Source organism: Megalops cyprinoides, chromosome 6 (genome assembly GCF_013368585.1).
Source record: "Megalops cyprinoides isolate fMegCyp1 chromosome 6, fMegCyp1.pri, whole genome shotgun sequence".
Classification (NCBI taxonomy): Eukaryota; Metazoa; Chordata; class Actinopteri; order Elopiformes; family Megalopidae; genus Megalops; species Megalops cyprinoides.
The window spans coordinates 354882-377147 of NC_050588.1; the positions used below are offsets into that span (position 1 = coordinate 354882).

At 42.3% G+C, this 22266-nt stretch overlaps 1 protein-coding gene across 1 annotated transcript in view; it reads right to left on the reverse strand.

The window, feature by feature from the left end:
* LOC118778659 (neural cell adhesion molecule L1-like) overlaps positions 1 to 21636 on the reverse strand; it is a 55201-nt gene extending 33565 nt beyond the window's left edge. Inside the window, exon 1 of the mRNA XM_036530267.1 lies at positions 21452 to 21636. The gene's annotated coding sequence lies outside the window, so the exon portion shown is untranslated. The remainder of the gene's footprint in view (positions 1 to 21451) is intronic.
* Positions 21637 to 22266: the final 630 nt, after the last annotated feature.

Sequence of the window (22266 nt, forward strand, 5' to 3'; positions counted from 1 at the left end):
TGCAGTGATGATCCTTTGTCTCTGTGAGGCTCTAGGGACATGCAGGGGTGCTCAGGTATTCAGGGCACTCGGTACTGAGGCCCAGATTCCACCCAACCCACACATGATGTTTGCTTCAAATCAGAAGAAGCTCAACATTTAATAAAAGAAGTACAAATCATTAGCCAAACATGAATAGACATTAAAGTGTAAATGATTTCAGAGCGTAAAAACATAATTCAAGTCATCAAGTCATTAAAAACAACATGTATGAATGAAAGTTGCATTTAGATATGTGCTTTGAACACTAGACTCACTGTGTCCTGTCTCTGAATATTGTGAAGGAGGCGTGGAGGCAGAGGCACTGATTGACAGCTGTGAGGGGCAACCTACCACTGCCACTTTAATTACACATCACATCTCCCAACCAATTCATTATCTCTCTCTTTGGCACCCCAACCACTCTCCCCCAGGAACAAAGGAAGTGTAGCCTGGGGGGGAGTGGTTGGTCAGGGGAGTCCTCACAGAGAGGTATGAGTACAACCCTCACAGAGCATTGTAACTACAGTGCTCACGACAATGTTAATGCAGTGCTCACAGAGAGATGGGACTATGGGCCTCACAGAAAGGTTTAACTCATTTCCTGGCTCAGGATGGCCTAGCTGATCCTAACCAGTCTGGATTCAAAGCAATGGAAACTTCTCTGTTCTCTGTAACTGAGGCTCTTGACCTTGCTAGAGCTCCCTCCATGTCCTCTGTCATAATCTTCATGTGCTGCTTGTGATAAAGTTGACCATCAGGTCCCCCTGACAACCCAGGTCAAAGTATGCATTCCAAGCACAGCAAACAAGTGGTTTTCTTCCTACCTTTTCGAGCATTCCTTCCAGGTAACATGGTGTGACTCTGCCACAAAGTCTTGCAGCCTGTCCACAGGTGTCACTCAGGGATCCATCCTGAGCTTCCTTTTTTATATTTAAACACACAATCTCTGGGATTGTTCATTTCCCCCCACAGTTTATCCTACTGTTGCTATGCAGTGGATACACAACTGTTTCTTTAATTTCCTCAGCCTCTCCAAAACCAAACTTCTCTACATACCAGCTATGTTATCACTTTTACATAGCCTCTCTTTTTCCCCTCAACAACATGACTGTGTCATGATACCAGTGTGCCAAGAACCTGGGAGTGACGGATACTGTCCTGTCCTTCACCAACAATATATCAGCAGTGGGAGCTGCAGATTTGCAATCTGTAACATCTGAAAAATCTGCCCATTTTTAACCATCAACTTTGCACAACGCTTTGTCCAAGCCTTTGTGTTTTCCAGGCTAGACTGGAGGCTACTGCAACTCTCCTCCAGTAAGTGCCATTAGGCCTCTCCAGATGAATCAGAATGCAGCGGCTTGACTGATCTACCACAAACTAAAAACAGTGTCATGTCATGTCTCTCCCTATCTCTCTAAATTACCTACCTGTTATGGCTCATACAAAACTCAAAACTCTAACCTACCTAGCAATAACAATTACAATCTATAATCACACCCTAAACTTCTGCCAGACCATTTCATTCCACTACACCTGATAGCCTAGTAGTTCCTTCCTGGAAGGGTTCTTCACCTTGTTCATATCCATTCTGTAGCCTGGTACCAAAGTGGTGAAATGGGGTCCCCACAACTGCCAAAACAGCAAAATCGCTGTTCCTTTTCTGTTGCAGACTGAACACCCACCTATACAGACTATATCTAGGTTCCTCAAACTCTGACCCTTACATCTCTCACTGCTATTGTAATAGCTAGTAGCTGTAAAATGCACTGAGGATAAGCATATACAATAAAAGCCTGGTGGCACTTCAAGCTGTTGCAGTCACATCAGCTCAGGGGCAAACATGTGGTAGCAATACAAACCTATAGCTGGAAACTGGCAGCAATGATTTTAAGGTTGTTCATCCTATAACTTCTAACCTTGCTGAATAATTTGGTATCTGTGTGGCCATTACCTAACCCAGCTGAATGATTCAGTATCTGAGTGGATGTTTGCCTAATCCTGCGTGTGTGTGTGTGTGTGTGTGTTTGTATGACATGTGTGAGTGTGTGTGCATGTGTGCATGTGGGGGCCAATCTGAGAGATAGCAATGGGTGGGGGGGATGAATACAGAGATAGCCAGAGAGAGACTCAGTTATGGGAGAAAGAATGACAAAGGAGACGTGGTTGGGGGGGGGGGGGGGGGGGGGCAGGTTAATTCAGAGGCCCCCTTTATACTCTGTATTCACAGTAGTCCTGGAGACTGTGAATCTATGTTTCCAGCCCTCTTTGTTCATGCAGATCCATCCATTCTAATATGCTACGCCTGTCCCTCTGACATCACTCTGCAGGCTGAGGTCCAATGAGTCACTGCCATGTTCCACACACAGCCACAGAGTCACTGCCCTGCACCACACACTGCCACTGAGTCACTGCCCTGCACCACATGCAGCCACATGGTCCTTGACCTCCACTGCAAACAGCATCAATATCATCAGGTAAATACAACGCAATACATACACTGTTCTGACCAATGGATTTCAGTGATCTGCACCTACAATGAGCAAAAATGCTATACCTGAGGCATTTTCACTAACCCACCTGAGCTATCTTTCACCTATATCTGAACCCTTTCCACTGACCCACCTTATAGGTTAGTTATACCTGAGGTATTTCCTCTAACCCAGCTTAGCTGCAGGTGAGTTCTAACTGAAGGAAGCTAGAGGTGTTTCCACCCACAGAAAACTGACACAATTCGCCCTTACATTAGCTAGCCCCAGATATCATAGTGGATTGATCCTGTGTCCAACCAGGCCAACTCAGGATATTTGCATTACATTACATTACATCATTTAGCAGACACTCTTACCCAGAGCAACTTACAAATAAGTGCTTGAAGTGAAACGCTGTCCATTTTACAAGTTAGTGGATGGAAAAACCATTATGAGAATGACAAGGTCATTCATGCTTTTATTTCCTTTTGACTGGACTACTGTAATTCCCTTTTAACCTGCCTGAGGCAACACAACTTGTCCAGTCTGCAGCTAGTACAGAACTCTGCAACCAGACTTAACAAAACAAGCAAAAGATGTCACATCCATTCTCAATGTCACACCTATTATTGCCTCACTGTGCTTGTTGCCAATTAACTTATCAAACTGGTTTTAAGGAGACCTTGCTTTTTCAGTCAAGGCCCCTAGACTTTGGAACAGTCTCCCTGACAATGTATCTATGCCAAGTCTGCCTTCTTCTAAATTCCTTTGAAAACTATTTTTTTTTTACAAATTTTCTTTATCAATCAATAATTTAAGAATTCTTATCTTTCATTCTAATCTTGATTGTAAAGAATGCACTTTGAGCTGTTTGTGAGAGATGCAAGATGCAAGTTGTGTCGATCTTTCACACAACACACCTTGCACCCACCCACCCACACACACACCACATACAAAGAGTCCCATGACTCCATATACTTTACACGTGTCATGTCCTGTGCAGCATTTCTTTGCAGATTTAAAGGGTTATGGCATCAGCCATGCACATTCTGATCCGTAACAGCCTGATCCCTGCAGACCACATGCAGCTGTCCACTGTGACGAGTAATAAGGTGGCATTATTCTGTCACATATGGTGCAGCATGTTAGGCAAGAACTTCTATGGCATTTCACAATCAATGAGCTTTACACCCCAATGAAGAGAGTCTCTCCATAAACACAGTAATGAGAAGAAGAGGATCTCTCAATTCACCACAGTATTGAACCAGAAAGGGAGGATCTCTTAATTCACCACAGTCATGAGTCAGAGAGAGTGTCTCTCCATTCACCACAGTAATGATCTAGAGAGGGAGAGTTAGATACCCCTTCTTTCCTGTCACTCTCACCCTGCCCCTGAATTCTATTCAGCTGTCCATCTCTGCATCTTTCTTCCTCTTCAGCGCTCATCCACTCAGCTTCCCTTCCCTCTCTCCCTCCCTCTCCCCCTCACTTATCTTTCTCTCATTTTTCTCCCTTTGCCCTATTTTTACACATCTGCTCCATGTTACCCTATACTTTTTCAGCTGATTTCATAATGGCTTAACTTTACTGCTGGATGGTCATACAAATGCCCACAAATGTACACAAATGCACACAGCTGTACAAAAATGCAAATACATGCATACAACAAGTTCATAGACTCTCAACTGACACCCACACATGCCATGCTGTGAAGAGTTAACTACCTTGTATGCTGCATACATATATAATGTGCACATGCACCTGTAATCATATTTAGCAAACCGTCAAAATAAGTAAATAATTAGGGCAGTAGCCATGCATGCTGCATGGTGGAGTGGGCCTTGGTTTAGGCATGGCCCTCCACGTACTGAAGTTTCACCCTACTGAAGTGTGGGTGTAGCACATAAACAGACTCTCACGCTTACACTAGCTAAGAAACTAGCACAGAAACACGTTCTCAGAGTCACACCAGCAGAGAAAAATGTACTCTGTCTCACTGTCAGAGGCAGGTCTGTATAGCGTGACAGAAGCTGAGACAAAGAGCCTTGCTCCCAGCAGCAGAGCCTGCACAGTATATACTTTCTGTCAGGCCCCTCCCCTTTCTGTCAGGCACCGTCTGAAAGCCACAGATTCTCCCTGTCTCTCCGTAAGGGTTAGGGGTTAATGTCTGCCTTATCAAAAGCTGTAAAGAATGGAATGAGTGCGCATCATCCGAGATGACCACTCATTCCTAATTCCTCCTCTGTGTGTCCTCTTCTGTGTTTCCATGACAGTCTCCTTGACATCCATGTAAACTCCCCCCTGACACCAATTCACATGCACACACACAAATACACCTGTAGTTTGACCCAGGCTCATTCACACATTGATCGATATGTGGATGGTAATATACATTAGGGCCTGTCCCACAAAGAGAGACACCCACTGCGCATGACTGTAATAGCATACAGACCAATAACATAGTTCAATCTACTTTTATTTTTACATTAAATAATATCTAGTGCAGTTGAGTTCAATGGATAACATAATGTTACAATTATCTAATTCATTCCGGCTGCTGACTGGACAGCCCATTCTTTGGCTGTCTCTGTTCCCTGTTCTCTGTTCCGTGCTCTGACTGGCAGTCTGCCCCTCCCCCAAATCAACACAAAACATAGCCGAACCAAATAAACAGTGACTGAACATTGAGTGGAAATAAATAGTGACTGAACATTGAGTTTTTAAGTTAAGTTATTAAATGTACCTGTATATACACATTACGTGTAGTCACTTATCAGATGCTAATATCCAGACTGACTCAAAGCAAAGGTACAAAAGTGCGTATAGTAAGGTACAACAGTGAATGGACAGTTCAGATTTAAACAAGTCAGACAATGAAAATGACCTAGAGAGTCAGTGAAAAAATCAGCCAGAGAGCCAACAAGAACCAGCCAATTAGTCCTTGAAACTCAGCCAGTTGGCATCACTGTGAGTCAGGTGGGAAATAAACAATTGTACTTATCATTAATCCATTTGTTTGCATGTTTCTTAATTTGACTTGGTCAGTTGTGATGATGTGATGATAGTATAGGTGTTAGTAAGGTAACCTGTTTGGTTTCCGGTTGCCCAGTGATAATTGTTTTATTGTGATTTACATATTGTATTGCTAAATAACATGCAATAAGTCTAGTTAACTGCATCAAAACCAGTGACTTCACAACTAAAGCCAAATGACCGATGGTGACCTAACCAGACAAGAGAAAGGGAAAGAGGAAAGAAAAAACTGGAGGCTAAGACAGTATACTAGCCAGGCCTACACCTCTCCACTCAGCTAATACATTTGAAAACCCAGAAAATGAATCAGCATCAACTACAATCAGACAACAGAAGGAGACAACAGAACCAAGTGATCTGCATTGAGTAGGAATGTGATTTCAGTATCCTTTACAGTGAGACCAGGGGCTACAGATCCAACATTGTTGCCAGTTCATTGATATAAATGCTGAAAGATCCTGGACTCAAGTTGCATCCCTGTTTTATTACCATTTTATACCACATTTTTTTCATTGTATACTGAGTTGATGTCATATATTTCACCCCCACACCACGTTGAAAAAGTTTAAACAATAATCCTTCAAGTTAAATTAAATCAAATGCCTTTTGAAAGTCTACAAAACATGCCTTTTGTTAATTCTGATGTTTTGCTGTATTAGGATGTTTGTAAATATGGTGTGAACTCCAGGTCATTCCTAGACAACTACAGAAACATGCATCTCTGGAAGATGCAGTGTTTCTGTTGCAGGTTTTTGATGGACAACAAGTGGCAGAGCAACAGCATCAGGTTCTAGAAATTATGATCAATGCACACTCAGTAGCTACTAATAGGAACAGTGTCCTTCTCTTACACTGGAGGGGATTAATGTATCTGCATTTTTAAAATCTTCAGAAGCAACAACTTCTAACATCTTTGTTTCTTAAAGCCCTGGCAACAAAAAGTTAGCTAACCTACATAATACAAAGTGGAGGGATCCGCTAGGAGTTGAGAATTTAATGCCATCCTGGAGGTTGTTGTGTAAAAGTGCAATCCCTAAAGGAGTTGGTGACTTCCAGTGGAGGGTCTTTATTGGCATACTTGTGTCAAAAAGTGCTGCAGCAAGGTTTAACCCAACCATTCAAAATAATTAATAGTAATTTCTGTGACAATGGGCAGGATATCATTCTCAATCTCAATGTGTTTCAGTCTTTCTTTTTGTATCTATCTCCCTCAGTCTCACTCTCACTGTCTCTCAGTCTTTCTCTCTCTGTTACTAGTTGTGATTGCTCTGGCTCTTATTAGGTGACAGATGAGTGAGCCATGTTGTTTGACAGGCAGACCACAGGTTGGATCAGCCTCTGTCAGATGATCACAGCTATGGAAGTAAAGAGACTTTTTATGAGGCAGAACAAACACTGTCATGTTTAGTAAATTCATTGAACTGAATGCAGGGTTTCTGAACAACAGCTATGTTATTTTCTAGCATTAGCACTAATTTGCTAATGATTTCTGTAAAACATCAAGAACTGATTCCCTGTTTCAAAAGATAACATGTTTCCCACTCCTCCCTCACCTTACATTAGAAAGTGAATTCCAGCATAATAGAAAATAAGCGTATCCATTCGATTTAAATGAGCAACAGTATCAGACCAGGCTAACCACACTCCCAAACCAGTGAATGTGAGCATAACACTATTTAAGTCCTACCACAAGTTACCTTGTGTACTCTGACAGAAGCCAAGTATACCATGATACAACAGTCCCTAGAACATAAAATCAAAATACATCACAATACTACATGTATATGACTAGTGGAACCAAGATGCAGTCTGAAGAGATGGGTCTTCAGTCTGCGTTGGAAGATAGCCAGTGATTCAGCTGTCCTAATCCCTGTGGGGAGTTAATTCCACCACTAAGGGACTAATACAGACAGGGCTTGTGTCTGAGGGGATTAACCCCATCGAGTTGGGACAGTCAGTTGCCCTGTAGATGTAGAGCGCAGCGATCTTGAGGGAACATAGGGTTTGAAGAGGTATGAGCGTGCTGTCCCATTCACTGTCCTGTATGCCAGCACCAAGGTTCTGATAACAGGAAGCCAGTGAAATGAGATGAGGAGGGGAGTAACTTCACTATGTTTAGGGAGATTGTAAGGGCGTGCAGCTGCATTTTGAATTAGTTGTAGAGGTTTGATTGCACAGGCAGGAGCACAAGCAAATAGAGAGTAGTCAAGGCGTGAAAGGACCAGGGCAGGAACTAGGAGCTGTGTTGAATATGTAGTGAGATAAGGGTGGATCCTTTGGATGTTGTAGAGGAAGAATCTGCAAGCCTGACTCACTGCTACCACCTGAGAGGAGAAGGACAGTTGGCCATCAGGCATTACACTAAGGCTTTTGACAGTGCTATTGGTTGTAAGGCTTGTAGAGTCTACACCAAGGGTGGAGAGCCACATGTCCTGCATGTTTTAGATCTCTCCCTGCTCCAACACAGCTGATTCAAATGATCAGTTTGTTATTCAGCAGATTTCAGGAGTTCATAACGAGTTGATCATTTGAATCAGCTGTGTTGGAGCAGGGAGAGATCTAAAACATGCAGGACATGTGTCTCTCCACCCCTGGTCTAGACTGAGGGAGAGCTCTTGAAAGGGGAGGACTTGGATAGGAAGAAAAGCATCTCAGTTTCAGCCAGGTTCAGTTTTCAGGGGTGGTCCACCATTCACTGTGAATGTCTTTCAATGTCTTTCAGGCAAGCTGAGACGCATGCAGAAACCTGTGTGTCAGATTGCAGAAATGACAGGAAAAGTTGTGTGTCATTGGCATAGAAATGATACAAAAAACTGTGGGAGGAGATGACAGAGCCAAGAGATTGCATGTAAAGGGAGAAGAGGAGGGGGCCGAGTATAGAGCCTTGAGGGATATTCATAGACAGGCTGTGGGGTCTGGACAACCCCCCTTTCCAGGACGCCCTGAAGGAGCTTCCAGAGAGATAGTATTTATTCCACTGTGTCAAAGGCTGTAGAAAGGTCTAGAAGAATCAAGATCGAAGAGTGGGAGGAAGCTCTGGCTGTTTAAAGAGCCTCAGTAATGGAGAATAGGGTAGTCTCTGTGGAATGACCAGCCCTGAAGCCAGACTGAAACAGGTCAAAAAGGCTGTTCCAGGAGAGAAAGGAGGTAAAGCACAGGTAGTGTGTCAATGTCAGAGTCAATGTGTTGTAAGGAGGTGAGTAACATCAGCATCTGAAAGAGGGGAGAATTTAGAGAGTGGGAGGGAGGAAAAAGAGGAAGAGGTGAGAGATGAGGGCTATTGGGATAGGATGTTACAACTTACAAATGTTTACAAGTCATTGGCAGAGAGATCAGAGGGGGGTGGAGGAGATGCATGATTGAGGAGAGAAGAGAAACTAGAAAATAGTTTATGTGGATTAGAAAGTGAGCTTTGAATTTTTGATTCATAACAGGAAGCCTTAGCTGATGTCACACTCGCAGAGAAGGCAGAGAGGAGTGCTTGATAGTTTAGCAAATCAGCGGAGGAGCTGAATTTTCTCCACTTCCATTCCGCAGCCCAAAGCTTTGCCCTATTCTCGCAAGTGAATCATTTAGCCAAAGATACAGCGGAGTGAGTTGTACAGGCCTGGAAGTAAGACAGAGAGAATCAAGGGAAGAGGACAGAGAAGAGAAAAGGGTTGATGCAGCGGAGTCAGTAGACAGTTTAGAGAAAGCATCAAGGGTTGGGAGAGAAGCAAGAGCTCTGGAAGAGAAGGTTGAAGGTGGCAAGTTGCATATATTACAGCAAGAGGTGACAGAGGTAGGCACCAGGGTAGGTCATGGAGGAGGTAGTGAAAAAGGAGACAAAGTTGTGGTCAGAGAGTTGGAGGGGGGTAACTTTTAGATCTGAGGTGGAGCAGTCCCTGAGGAAGACTGGATCCAGCTCTTTGCCTGTCTTGTGTGTTGGAGGTAACTGTATTGGAGTGAAGTCAAAGGAGTGCAGCAGGGGGAGGATCCAGAAGTTTGAGAGGCCTCTAGGTGAATGCTGAAGTTCCCCAGTAGGATCAGGGGGGTTCCATCCTCTGGGAAGGTGCTGAGGAGAATATCCAGTTCCTCATAGAAGTCTCCCAGGGGGCCAGGTGGTCTGTAAACAACAATACATGTTCTAGAGGGGTTAGTAATGGCAACAGCATGAAATTCAAAAGAGGAGATAGATGAGAGAGGGAGAACAAAGAATTTCCAGTCCTGTAATATAAGGAGCCCAGTCCCACCACCCTGGCCAGAGGGTTGGGGAGTATGGAGAACGAGTATGGAGTGGAGAGGGCTGCCAGGGTTGCAGTATTATCTGGGGTGATCCAGGTCTCTGTGAGGGCAAGGAACTAGAAAGAGAGGAGTGAGGCATATGCTGTGATGAAGTCAGCCTTTCTGGTTGCAGACTGACAATTCCACAATAAGTGCATCTTCTGCAGGAGATGGTTACAGGGATTGGATGATACATGGCACATTGCTGTTCACCCTGATGTTCTCTCTGAATGGACTATGGCAGATAGACTCCCTTGTATTCGTCTGACCGAGGCTACTAATGTACCTGCTAATCAGTAATGCAGCCTCTAGCTAAACAGCACTGCAAACTAAACTTCCATGCCCCACTAATTATCAAAACAATAAAACTAATTTAGCAGCAAACAATAAACGCGAAACGAACAAACTAATACATCTTAGAAAACAATATAAAAAGCTATAAACTATAGTATCAAAGCACAGGAATATATGAATATTAGCTTAAAATAATGTTGTTTACATTAATTAGCTAACAAGAGTGAAACTAACTTGACCTAGAAGAACACCGAACGCTTGTTCCACAGCTCATGAAATACACTCTTACTTCGTAGTAGCCCATGTGATCACTCTCTGACATCAGGCCAAGTGATCACTTCATGTGGTGGATGGGAGTAAAGAACTCAGCTGAGACACAAACATTTTGTTGTTGCAATCTTAGTCCAACAAAAGAATTCCCTTTATATCAGCCCTTCAACTGTGTTAGATTCTTACAAGAGGCTAAAGCATTGATCATTTTTCTTAGCTGCTTTGGGTGGATAAATATGTGGTAGAGGAAGAGTAATTACATACACATCCTGGAAAGCAGATCAAGGAGAGGAATTAGGCATTCTCTGGGATTGGCCACACTGTAGGCTGGCGCTTTCTGATGATGTCACCAATAGTCATAGCAGTAAAAATAGGGGAGCCCAACATCTTACTTTTAAACCGATAATTGCTCTGAACCTACTTGATCGTGTGTTTGTGAACACAATAAGGCTGAGTAAGGCTTATCCATCAGCAGAGTCCTTCTTACTTAAATGTGATTGCATTGTCTGTTAATTTTAATGAGGAGATTGGGTAGTACAGAAATTAGTCTGTGCTGGACTTCCTGTCCCTGCTCATCAAGTCTAATAAGTAAATAAATTGATTGTGCAAGGTGAATAATTCAAAGTGAGGTAAGTGAATTATTGCCAGGATATGTATGTAATTGCTGCCTTAATTTCATTTGCATTTGAAGCAATGTGGAACATGTTTAAGGTTGGTACATCTATGTGTACTGTAAAGAGAGAATATTTGAGTGCTGCCTTTCCACATTCTGCAGCCCCCAAATCTTTCCACATTGTATAACCCAGGATTTCTGAAGTTTTTCAGAAAATCCCAAATATTTGGTCAGACTGCATGTGTATTGGGTAGCTGCCCAAACAAAGGTGTAAAAAAACATGCAGGAAAATGTAAAATGTGCAGGGCTCAGAATGCATTGACATGAAACAGCTGTCCTGTTCAACACATTTTAACTTAGATTAATATCTCTGCACTATTCCATACTGATAGCATTAATATAAACAGTACATTGATAAATAAAATGGTGTTTCAAAAAACAGTCAGCTCAACAAAATGTACAAATCTAATACACTTGTGGGTGGCAACAATTTGCATCTTAGCTAGCATACTTTGATGGAGGAAGTTTGTATATGTGGTTGTTCTCCTTATCCTGTGAGTTTGGTGTGTTCCTGCTGTGTTGTGCAGTGCTTTTTAACTCACTGGGCTCATTGGTGTCAACAGGGTGACACCAATGAAAGCGCAGGGTGCAAAATGGCTGATGGCAGTCACCATTGGTGTTGTAGTGTGATGCATAGAATAAGCTTTTCATTTTTCATGATTTAAACATATATAGTTAATTTTAGAAGACATTTTTGAAAAATATTAACAAAAAACTGCAATATTGCATGTGATCAGTAAAGGCCAAACTCCAGGATTGTTATTCTTTTATTAGGCCTTTTAACCCTCCTGGATGTAAAGTAAGTAGAACAGACCCTCACAATGAATAAGCTACCCATGTGTTTCTGAGTGTTACTTCTGTAGAATATGAGGAGTTGGAAAGGATCAGTGTTCAGCTACAGGTGCAGCGATTGCACACACTTCTTCTGTATCTTCATCTCAGCATCGCATCAGCATCTTATGCACTGTCTTTCTCATACAGACTCCACATGCATTCACCAATACAAAGAGTGTATGTGTGTCTGTGCATTTGGGCTATTGCATGTGTGTTAGTTTGTGTGTGAATGTGTGTGTCCCATGCTTGTAAGATGAAAATGCTGGTCTCTCCCATGTCCCACTCTCCCATCACCATGGGAACCCCTGACTCCAGTGGCTCACAGTGATATTCCCCCCCCCCCCCCCCCCCCCCCCCCCCCCCCCCCCCCCCCTATCCTCCCCTCCCCCACTCCCACTCTCTGTCTGCACCCTCTCATTCTTCTCCCTTATTTCATGTCTCTTTCCATATATCCTTCCCTCCTTATTAAAGCATTTTAGCACAGACATATCTGCACATGTTTCTGCCACCTTTTCACTCTCTCTCTCTCTAATATAACTCCCAATCCCAACCTCACCTCTGTTCTTGTTTCAGTCTTCACATTGACTGTATCTATCATTCTCTCTTTTCACATCCATCTATCTGTCCCTGTGTGTACATCCATCTATCTGCCTTTCTTTCTTCTTTGTCCTTATTTATATTTGCAAAAAACCCACTGAGACCATTTCACATACAACAAATCAGTTTGGCTCCACATGGTAATATCACGGTACACATTATTACATATGACTACACTCTACATGCATAGTAATATCACAGCACACGCACACAGCATAACACATATGACCACACACTACAAGTGTGGCAATATGACAGTGTTTTGCAACATTAGAAAACACGGTCTTCAGCACACATTTGCTAAATTCCCATTTAGTCACAGCTGATGCTTTAAGGACAAAAAGATGCAAAGCCTTAAATAGGGACTTAACCGGAACTGGCAGCAATACCTCAGAGCTGTAACATTGCTGCACAATTGAAAAAACATGAACATCAGAACTCCCAGTACAGTGAAAATTCATAACAGCCACACTCCACAATGAGAAGGCGGCAATTATCCATGTTTAGAACATGTACTTTAAAGGCAAGACACAATAAGGAATAAATGGATTCAAGCTCCCGATGGCTGCTGACTAATCCTGACCCAAACTGGTGAGTTCATTCAAAAACAACTGGGGTTTCAGGGCAGTTGTGGAGTACCTTAAAACACTAGGGTTTGGTTTTATATTATGGTTGTGAAAAATACAAGGAGAGTATATTGCTCTCATTATTATAAGTTAGAAATGACTTCAGTATCCAAAGGAAAGAATTAAACAGTCTTAGTATGTGTCAGTTTGGCTTAGGAAATCTCTTTACATTTATAGGCCAGTGTTTTCTGGAGTTTTCTGTTCTGTTTTATTTTAATGACACCTGTTAGTAGCTAGTTGCTTAAGTCTATTCCCTCTACTCCACCCCTCTGTCTCCCATTACCTCTCCCTCCCTCTATGGCTCAGTCCTTCACTTTGTCAGTCCAGATAAGTCCAGTTTCTTGTTGTCTCACTTCCTCTCTTGCGCTGTTATTGTACAAAGTCATTATACAGGATGGATGATTTCATGCTTGCTGTCAGCTCCACACTTACTCTCAGCCCCATGCTTACTCTTAGCCCCATACTTACTCTCAGCCTTACTTCATCTCTTTGCTTATTCTTAGTTCTACACTTACTCACAGCTTTACATCTACTTGCAGCTCTACACTTACTCTCAGCTCCATGCTTACTCTCAGCTCCATGCATACTCTCAGCACTGCCCTTACCCTCAGCTCGATGCTTACTCTCAGCTTTATTCTCAGCTCTAAGCATGAAAACAAAGATGGCGAGGGAGACAGGAAGACAGACAGACAGAGGGACTGGGATAGAGAGTGATGGTAAAAGACAGCAGGTGGTCGTGTTTGTGAAATGTTGAAATGCTGGGTCTTTCATGTGGAATGTTGTTTATTCAATATTTAAATGCATGGGGTACCTGTAAGCTGATATGTGCACATGTGTGTCTGTGTATATATGTAGTTTATGCCTTTGCATATTTCAACTCACGTGGTTATCATTTTTGTAGTGCTTGTGTGTATGCGACCCATGTTTTCATGCCAACTTTTCTTTTTTTGGTAATTGAAATCTGTTGCATTCCACACTGGTCCATGTAACCCTCTACCTGCAATGCAACCTCTCACCTTAGTTTGATTTCTCTTCTATCTTTATATGTGAGAAAGAGAATCTGATAATCCTGCTAGGACAGAAATCTGCTGTCCTATTAGAACAGAAATCCATCAGTACTCATGGACCTAACCACAGATACACAGCTTTGCATGGTTCTGGTGGAGATGCAACATATTCAACATTCATGTCCAGCTATACCTCTTGTTTTTGGCCCCAAAGCCAACATTCTTATCCAGCTACATCCCTTCTTTTACATCTCAGATCCAACACTCTTATCTGGCTACACCTCTTCTTTTAAGTCCCATTTTATATTAAGCAGCCCCCACACCAGTTTTTTTTTACCCCTCCCTACATATTCACTTCTGTGTACACACATATGACGGATTTTATGCAATTACACAAACAGGTTTAATTACTATGCACATACTGCATGGTGTAGTGTAAAAATATAGTAAGCACTCTGTGTATATTGAATGGTGTAATGTTAATTATTGTGAGCACTGCACTGTGTTTATATTGCATAGTATAGTGTAAATATATTGTTAATGGCTGTTAACTGATGATCAAGTTGTATAACTTTGTGTCTTAACCACTCTGCAGACCCGCTTCCTGCCTGCCCAGCCCCGCCCTTAACCACTCTGCAGACCTGCTTCCTGCCTGTCCAGCCCTGCCCTTAACCACTCGGCAGACCTGCTTCCTGCTTGCTCAGCCTCGCCCTTAACCACTCTGCAGACCTGCTTCATGCCTGTCCAGCCCTGTTCCTTCTGCCCCTTCTATTATGTAGTTTTGGCCATGAGTAAATGTGATTATTCAAGCAGTAAATGACTTTGTTACACCTGCGAGGTAGAGGTCTCTACATCTGGGCTCTGGTCTGGTCATTCTTTCTGTCCCTCTCTCTCTTCCTGCCATTTGCGTCCCTTTTTTGCTGTGTTGCTCCTTTCACCTGTCCTCCTCTCTTTCTCTCCTGATAGTTTCTCTGTCGCTTTTTCTCACAGTCTCTCTTACACCTCCTCTTCTCTCTTCTATAAAATTTTGCAAATAAAGGATCTTACATATTTGTATATGTACACTATACGGACAAAAGTATTTGGCCACACCTGTTTTCAGGGTTTGGGCTAGGCCCCTTATCTCCAGTGAAGGGCAATCTTAATGCTTCAGCATACCAAGACATTTTGGACAATGTTATGCTTCCAACTTTGTGGCAACAGTTTGGGGAAGGCCCTTTTCTATTCCAACATGACTGTGCCCCAGTGCACAAAGCAAGGACTATAAAGGCATGGTTTGATGAGTTCAGTGTGGAAGAACTTGACTGGCCTGCACAGAGCCTTGACCTCAACCCCATCAAGCACCTTTGGGATGAACTGGAACAGTGATTGTGAGCCAGGCCTTCTCGTCCACCATCAGTGCCTGACCTCATAAATGCTCTACAGAATGAATGGGCACAAACTCCCACGGAAACACTCCAAAATCTTGTGGAAAGCCTTCCAAGAAGAGTGGAAGCTGTTATAGCTGTAAAAGGGGGACCAACTCCATATTAAAGTATATGTATTTGAATACAATGTCATTACAGTCCCTGTTGGTGTAATGGTCAGGCGTCCGAATACTTATGTATATATATATATATATATATATATACATACAAAAATAAAGCACATTTACAGGATAGGGGATGTTTCCTGCCCACTATACCTCAGATTGTGGTGCTCGGACACATAACCCGTTACCAAAGGTACCATGTCTTGGTGCCCTTCTCTGTACTTTTTCAAGAGCCTCTATGTTCTTCTTATAGTGTGGTGCACAGATCTGGACCCAGTACTCTAAATGGTAAATGGACTGCATTTATATAGCACTTTTCTACTCATTTGAGTACTCAAAGCACTTTACAGTTATATGCCTCACATCTACCTACCAGTGGCAGAGGCTGCTATACAGGCTTACCAACTGGCCACTGGGAGCTGTTGGGGGTTCAGTGTCTTGCTCAAGGACACTTCGACACTCTGCTAGGATAAGTCAGATTCGAACCAGGGACCTTCCAATCCCCAGTCGACTGCTCTATCTCCTGAGCCACTGTCGCCCCCGTAAATATGGTCTGACAAAGGCATTATATAACATGAATATAACCTTCTTTGATTTGTAATCAGTGCTTTTTGCTATGTAGAGAGCAGGGATAGAGGGATAGAAGAACAAACAGCAGAGATAGAGAGCATGCATTCAGTACAAATCTGTGCCAGTGCCACAGTATGCCCAACACAAATGTTCCCAGAAACTGTCCCTCGCTGTAAACTTCACTGCTCAATGGAAAATAGTGACACGTCATCTGATTCTTGACTCACAGAACAACATCAAAATCTGGGAACTTTTGGCGGCAAGAACATTCAGTGGAAGATGGCAAGACGAAGAATTGTGTATTATCTGCTAGCCCGTATCTGAAACAGTAAGATACTGTGCTTCCTCCCAAAGACACTTTCCAAAACACTTTGCTCAACAATGGACTATAGTGTACTGCACTCCATAATATAGTACGGAAATTGTGTCTAATTCTAGTAAGTGATCTGGCTTGCACTTGCTTGGCCTGAAGGAATGCTCTAGCTGAAGGAGGTTTGGAAGCAATGAGGGAGTAATTTTTCATATTTCTCAGACAGAGCCCCCTTTCAGAAGGGGGGGGGGGGGGGCGGAGTAGGAAAGCGAGGCAGTGACAAAGAGCACAGACACACGCCCTCCCTCCTTCATCTCTCCACTGTTTCCAGGTTTTATATCTCACAGAATAATAATAATAATGATAATAATAATAATACACACTCTCACATACCTCTCTAGTCTTTTCTCACTTTACCTTCTGGACCTTTCTCTCACACCATTTCATTAACTATCCAAAATTCTTTTTGCACCTTAGCCCCTTTACTGTACCTCAATCACCTCCATCACCGCACCTTCCCTCCTTTACTGTACATTGCCTCCTTTACTGCACCTTAAATTACAAAGAAATTAATAATATACACATATGCTTTAAAAGGAAACTAGTTCCACTTTTAAGAGAGGGTCACATGTACAGCTTCATCCTTTTTTCATATTATCTGCCTGTTAGCTGCTGCTGTGCTCTTACTGAATGAGGTAGGGGCCAGCATACCACTCTTTGTCAACTTTAACTTTCTAAGTGTTGATAGCACTAAAGTTTGTAATTTTTTTATATGCGCATTACATTGTTACGTTCCTTGTGCTATCTCATAACTTGGTGAATACACATTTTCTGTGTGTGTGTTTTGCTAAGGCTGTTTGGAGTTAGATAAAGGTAATGCTGTAAATGCCTCAGAACCAGCTGCTTGCAGGGAGTCTCTTCTGAGCTGAGCTCCTGGCATTTCAGGGCCTCATCACATCATCTAGACTTGTACATGCTGTAAGATACACCTGCTTTCTGATCTCAAAATATACAGGTGAATGAAAAAAAGCTTCAGCAATGCTTACTTAGTATAAAACACTGCATTAACAATTTCCATTAAAATAATTTGTTGTTACATTACATTGCATTACATTACAAAGATTTGGATGTTTTCCCTATTTTACAAAATCATTTGTTAGCGAACATTAAAAAAATACATTATTGTCATTTAACAGACAGTCTTATCCAGAGCGACTTAGGTTACATTTTTTACAGCTGGATATTTACTGAGGCAATACTGGGTTAAGTACCTTGCCCTAGGGTGCAACGGCAGTGCCCCAGCAGGGAATCAAACCGGCGGCCTTTGGGTTACAAGTCATGCACCTTACCACTATGCTTCACTGCCGCACCATATTGTATAATATAATTAGCATTTGTTTCTCTCTGATCGAGATCAGCATAATAATAAGAAGAATAACAATTTCACATTTGTTCATGATATATGCCAGGGCTTAGTCCTGACAGTGTATTTCAATCAGAGTCTGCTGGAACATTTGTTCTACAAAAGCCAGCAACTTTCTATCTCTGTTTCATCAAGTGTGTTACTCATGGACCTGGCTGAAGGAAAGTGTGGAGCCCATAAGTAAAATGATCTCCTGTGGATGACCATTTGTTTATGTTTTGCTTTTTTGAGTTTTCCCAGACTCTGCAGTTAGTCAAGCCTGCATTTGCAGTTTTTTGTTGTTGTTCCAAATGTGCCCATGTAGTGATTTAGTGCATTGGTCACTGAGACAGAAATCTTGTTTTTGTTTGTTATTGTTTCTTTAATTTGTGTCAGGCCATTTGCAAACAAAAAGTATCATCATTTATTTTAAAAGGTGGACATTATGGATATAATGTGTTTCAGACACTGACTGACTCTTTTACTGTGCGTGATAAACAGAAATGTTGGAGTCTGGAGCTGCTGCTCTATGTGCTGTTTGGGATCTTTGCAGTTCTACAGCTAATCTTTGTTGCATTTAGTTTCTCCCATTTTGAGAGGGACAGTAATTGGACTATGATCAGACAGAGCTGTTAGTGGATTTACAGTGAATGCTCTTCAAGAGAATGGTCTTAGGTCTGCAACCACATGCCTAACATGACTGCTAAGAGATGATTTATAGATGTCTCTCTCAGCCCACACACTGTTGCTAAGAGATGAGCTGTAGGTGTATCTCTCAGTTGCCTCATTGTCGCTAAGAGATGATTTATAGGTGTATTTGTCAGTCGCCTCGCTGTTGCTAAGAGATTAACCATAGTTGTATCTCTCAGCCCCCTCACTGTTGCTAAGAGATAAGCTATAGGTGTATCTTTATGGGCTTGGTTACCATGGCAAAGCTCACAAAACAGGTCAGCCAATCAATCCAACATAAAATACCACAGTAGCAATATAAAACAGTGCTGAGGGGAATGGGGGTCTACTGCAACACATATCAGCAACAGTAACAAGCATTTCTAGGTACTCTGCACATGCTAGTGCAGGGTCAGTGTTCCTTTAACTGTCAACAGTCAAATTCAAATATCACATATCAAATATCTGTCTCTACCCCACTCCCTATCACGGTCTCTCCCCCCCCCTCTCTCTCTTCCTCCCCCTCTCCCTGTCTCTTTCTCTCCCTCTCCCAATCTCTCTCTTCCTTACATATCTAGTTCACTTCTTGTTTGTTACCATTTCTCCCTCTGTTTCACGTCCAGTTTGTTTCCATTTTTCCCTCTGTGTCACTCCCTCTTTTTCCTCAGTTCAAACTCAGTGTTATGAACCATGTGATAATAATGGCATGAGTGCAAAAGCACTCAACTTAGTACATTAAAGATTTTAAAAAAGAGACAAACACAAACTCTGACATGTTCTCAGTCCAGTTGAAATCTGTATCTTCATAACTTCAACACACACACACACACAAACCAACCCTTAGACAGACTGTCTGACAGCATGTATATTTCATTGGGCTCTAGAAGCTTTTTGAATTTCAAACGCAAACACCTCTAACTCCTAATTCTTCCGATCCCCCCCTTCCCCTCCTTCCCTGTCACAGGCAATTAAGCTCAAAGCTTTATTGGCAAGACCAAACTCGGTGCTAATCCCAGAGCAAACCTATCACAATTAAAAAATGATACATGCTGGCTCTAAGTGCAGACCATACTGGAGTTAAAATACCATGCTGCCCTGTACTTTGAAAAGGCTGTCTGCACTGGGATTCCCATCACAGACCATCCATCCAAAATGTGTGTGTATGTGTGTGTGTGTGTGTGTGTGGGGGGGGGGGGGGTTGCAGCTGTGCTACACTGTGTTTATGGACCATACTTGCTGTAAGACCGCTATGGATACTGTATCCACATGAATAATTCAGTCTTGTCTGCATTTTTAATAACCAGACCACATCATTTACAGACACAAAGAGATGTAGATTCCTCTCTTCTCAGGTCAGTCTGTAGGCTAACCTGAGACCCACTGCAGGACAGGTACAATACAGAGCTGTTCTCAGGTCAGTCTGCAGGCTCCTTTGGGATCTATTAGGGGCTTGGTAGAGTACAGCACAGAGCTGTTCTGAGTACAGAATAAGAGTGCTGAAACATAAAAACGTTGACATGATCCAGTGAAGTGCCTTGGATCAACACAGCACCCCCTGGGTGGTTCATGGCAGTGGTATGAATCTGGAGGCCCACCACTCTATCCCTCTCCTTCCCTCCATCCATCTCCCTGTCTCCTTCTCCTTTTGACACAGAGGCACAGAGCTGGGCATGAGAGGATGACACAATCAAATGCTCTGTGAGACTCTGAGACTCTGAGCCAAACACTGAATCATTGACCACTCTCGCCGTCTGACTCTTAAAGCCAAAAACTGAATCATGCCAAACACTCTCTGAATCTCTGAGTCAAAGACTGAATCATACCAAACACTGTCTAGGAGGCTCACGGATACCCTAGAAAGTTATGTCATTGATTCAAACAATGGAGAGGGAGAGGACACGCAGAGATAGACATTAGAAAGGGAGGTAGAAACAAATACAGAGGATGGAAAAATCTGGAATATGACAGGGAAGTGAGCTAAGTGAGATATAAACAGTATTTAACACTGTACCATAAATAAACTTAATGCAACACTTCATGCAACTTAATGAGATCAATAAAACAATAAGCAAGATTATGTCCTGCATAATATTATATGTAATTCACTGTTATGATAATCCTGCAATAAATAGTACATGTAAGAAACATAAAAAGAGGTCCTATTTTAGGAAATGTAGGCGATGATGTTGCTGTATTTCATAAAATGAACGTACATATACACTATACTACAGACTGATACTACAACACACAAGCACACTATAAAAAATATAATCATTTAACATTAGGTTACACTAAACAAGGAGCATCCTGTTGCATGTATTGCATTAAGGATGCATACAGAATAAATTTCAAAGGTGTTGCAGAAGTAATGAAGGATTCAATTATAACAATAATAACAAATAATAATAACTAGCTATAGTATTACTAATATTAAGAACTAGAATGTTTCAAAATATGAATGGAACTTCATGTATACATCTGTGCATATGTTTCAGTATTATTATTACTGTCATTATTATTATTACAACCATAATCATGCTCAATAATACTAACAGTAATAATCATGGTAGTGATTATCATAAGGATAATAATAACACGTAATAATGTGTAACAATAACAACACAGACAACACTATGTAGAAACTCTGAGTTTTTCCTAAATGAAAAAGAGCAATAAAACAATTAAACCTGTCTGAGATTTTTATTAGGAGCACCCAAGCCTACTGTCCTGTGATTCTAGGCCTACTGCATATGCAGACTAGGTGTGTGCCCCTGATTACAGTCACCTGCTCCCATGGCTAGGCGTATGCTCTGAGTACCAGCCATTGTTATAGCAAACCTCTAATCACACACATTCATGATGTGTCTGGCCTTAGCTTACCCGACCAGGTGAAAAGATGAGTACGATTAGTTCCTTCTCATCCTGTCCCACTCTGTTTCATCCGTTTTCTTTTTTTGTCTGATTTTCTTTCTTTTCTTCCTCTCCAATAAACAGATGGAGCCCGCTGTGCTGATGCTGCAGTGATAGAAAACCCCACCCTCTGAGACTCTCTCTCCCTCTCTCCTCCCTCCGTTCTCTGCTCTGATTTGCTGTTGGCTAGAGGTGACATCACCTCTCTCTCTCTGTCTGTCTCTCTTGATGATCGTCTTCAGCCCCGCCCTCTCTCTCTCTCCCTCTATTCCCCTGGCACCTCCCTGCTCCTCCCTCCCTACCCCCATTCCCCCCTCTCCCCACCCCCATCCCCTTCTCTCCCTATTCCCTAGTCCAACCCAGCTCTGTTGGCCTGGTTACAGTGCTCTGTTTTAATACAAATAGCATCTCTTCTTCCTGCCAGTCATGGCAGATACAGCATAACAATGCCTTTCCTTCCAGACACCTAGGCCCTCTCTACCTCCAAACAGCCCTGATGCATGCAGCCCAAAAGCAGCCATGCACTGTCCTGGACCAAACAAAGAGTCACTGCGTGAGATTCATGCATCAGCCACTGATGTCTGCAGAGCTGCAGACAAAGGATGTGGAGTCATGCCATTTATAATGTAGGATTTATCAACAGCAAATTAAGAAACATGATTCAGTTTATAAGCACATACCAAGACTAAACAGAATTTCTGTAAATGAGTGAAGCTGCAAACGCAGAGGAAGATTTTATTGATGGGCAGTAAAGGAGGGATCACACTGTGGTGAAAGCTCTCTGT